The following is a 2,735-nucleotide window of genomic DNA, read 5'->3' as shown; positions in this document are numbered from 1 at the left end:
TTGGTTGATTCAGACCGAAATCGTGAATTGAAAGACACAAACAGAATTATTCAGCCAAAATTGACAGAATTTTCAGAGCTGTGCTTGCACACCGTAATCGTAGACAAAACGCTTTTAATTAACTGGTTGAACAAATTATTAGCGATCGCGATTTTAGCAGTTTTGTGATTGGTATAGTCCGAGACACGTAGTACGGATAATGTAAACAAGGTATGTACAATGCAACCGTCTATAATGCACTCTTTTCCATTCTTTACCGTTCCCACTGCATGGCTATGAATCTTTTCTTTTTTAATAATAGCAATTTCTTTTTAGCAACAAAAGTTCTGTTGTAATAATAGTTGCCATCTTTAGCGCAATCAAGTCAGTTGCATTGGAGTTATTATAGCAAATCACGTTGATGTTTTTCTCATGTGTCGTGTTATTTGTCTTGGAATATATAAATAATGAAAACTGCTAGAATCGTGCTTGCTTACAATTAGTTTAGACGACTAAAAGCGTTTTTGCTATGAATTTGGTGTGCATGCATGGCTCTGACTATTCTGTGAATTTCGGCTGAATAATTCTGTGTTTTTCATTCATTTTGTGATTTTGGTCAGAACCAGTGTTAAAATCAGCCTGTGTGGCTGTACTGTAAAAGCAACTTTTGGTGGAGTGTATGAATATTGACAAACAAGGTTACAAATTAGTGGTCTGAGTTGGTAATAGTTGTGTTTCACATTCTTCAGCCCAAAAAGTGTAGTGATACATCTGTACATGCCATCAGTAAAATACGCTGACTGGTCTACTGCAACTAATATTGATATTAGGGTGAGTGACTTTAGCGAAATCATCCCTGTATAAGATGCCATTCCTATACATAGTCTACACAAGCAATGATTTCTACCTGAGTAATATTTCATGTGAATAATCAATCAGCATATCAAGCACCTCATTGAGTTCCCTGATAGACATTACTTTGTTTTCTGCTGCTAGGCAAATGATTGGACATCAAACAATCCAATCAGGAGTTACTCCTATTCTACCATCATTATTCAAAAGATTTTCCATCTTTTAAAAACAAAAGGAGTTATGGCATCCATGTCCACGGCTGCTCACTTGGGCTCTGACAGCACTGTCCTTGTGCTCTTAATTGGCTTTCACTATGGTTGGCCACGCCTGCTCTCCATAATGTTCAGGTGGCCGAGTGTTTCTGGCTGGCCAGGGTTGTAAGCTTCCATTTTTGGCTTTGCTATTTCCAGCCCTGCTGCTCCTTCTGGGCTCCTAGCCCTTGCCCCTTTCACGTTGACCCTCTCTTCATAGCTCGATGGTAGCTGGTGCTTGTTTAAGCACCTCTGGACAGGCAAGCAATGGTTTCAGTCTGCTTTCATTCTGCACCAAAAATGTTGTTTTACTTTAACACATTTGGTTTAGCTAAACTTTTTTACTTGAAAAAGCTTCACAAATTTAGCCTACAATTTGGGGTTGTCTACTCGCCGTTTCCTCTGTTTTGCCAGAAGCCAGGCTCAGTCTTCCGGTGCATATAGTGGAGGCTTATCTTGATCCTCTTGTCAGATGGCCATCTGCTCCACTAAAATAGCCGTGTGGCCTTCCCCAGCAAACTCAACGTCCCCACCATATCTTCATGAGAGGGCTGGGCTACTGGTGGTTGAGGATTGTATTAACTGTCTCAAGCTTATAGTATTTACTTATTTAACCTCAACTTGATACTTCAAAACACAGTACTTGCTCTTACAACGTAAATAAACTGATCCAGCAAGGTTTACGTTATAAGGATTTTACGCTATAAGAACAGTAAAATACATATAAATGGGCTCATCTATTTAAAGATCTTTTTAAACTCATCCCTTCCACCATACAAAATGGAAAAAACTTGACTGAACTTTTTTCATTTTTGTCTACACCATAATCGCTGTATTATTGGTTTGCACTAAAATTTTTATCTTTTCTCTTTTTCACTGGTCTTTTATAGACCATCGTTTCAGCAATTTATAGAATTTGATAAGAAATCCACATCGTCGACATTCATTTACATAGATTGCTTAGTTTTATCATTTGAAAACAGTTGAATTTAAAAACACACCCGACCTGACACTTAACATTATACGAAATTTTTTCTGTAGTGTGAAGGTCAAACTTCCCATAAATTCCTTATATTATCTGGTATGATATAAACCATTATAAAGTATGTACTTCCTCACAATTTCTCTTTTTCTACGATTTATTGGTTTTTAATAGAAGGTGTAAACTTTTAGGAAATAAATTAAATTTTAAATAACATTTTAAAATGTCTCTTATATTCACCTTTTGCTAGTACAAAAGCAGGTAAACAAATGTTAGACTACTGCAGAGTACATTGTGGTAGATGTGATGTATTTTTACTTATTCTTTATATACATTCATTGTATTTCTCTTTTCATTTAGCATTTGTATTTACCATAGGTATTCTATTACAATGATACTGATTATATGAGGTCGTAACTCCAAACCATTCTCAAGCAAACCTGTAAGTAGGGACAACTTGTATGTACTTGCTAAATATCTCAATCATCTATCCTCCTTTCTGCTCTGCTATCCATTGTTTATAGGCTGTTTTTTGTCAGAATGGATTACATGGTGCTAGCAGATATCGCTCTACGTCTCAAGGTAATTTAGTCTATCAAGGTGCGCCAGGCGTAAACACACTGTTGAGTGAGTGCACTTCACCTGTTTCACAATCACTATGTTTCCATGAT

This window comes from Watersipora subatra, chromosome 8, assembly GCF_963576615.1.
Source record: "Watersipora subatra chromosome 8, tzWatSuba1.1, whole genome shotgun sequence".
Lineage (NCBI taxonomy): Eukaryota > Metazoa > Bryozoa > Gymnolaemata > Cheilostomatida > Watersiporidae > Watersipora > Watersipora subatra.
The sequence above is the reverse complement of the archived record's forward strand: the minus strand, read 5'-3'. Positions refer to the sequence as shown.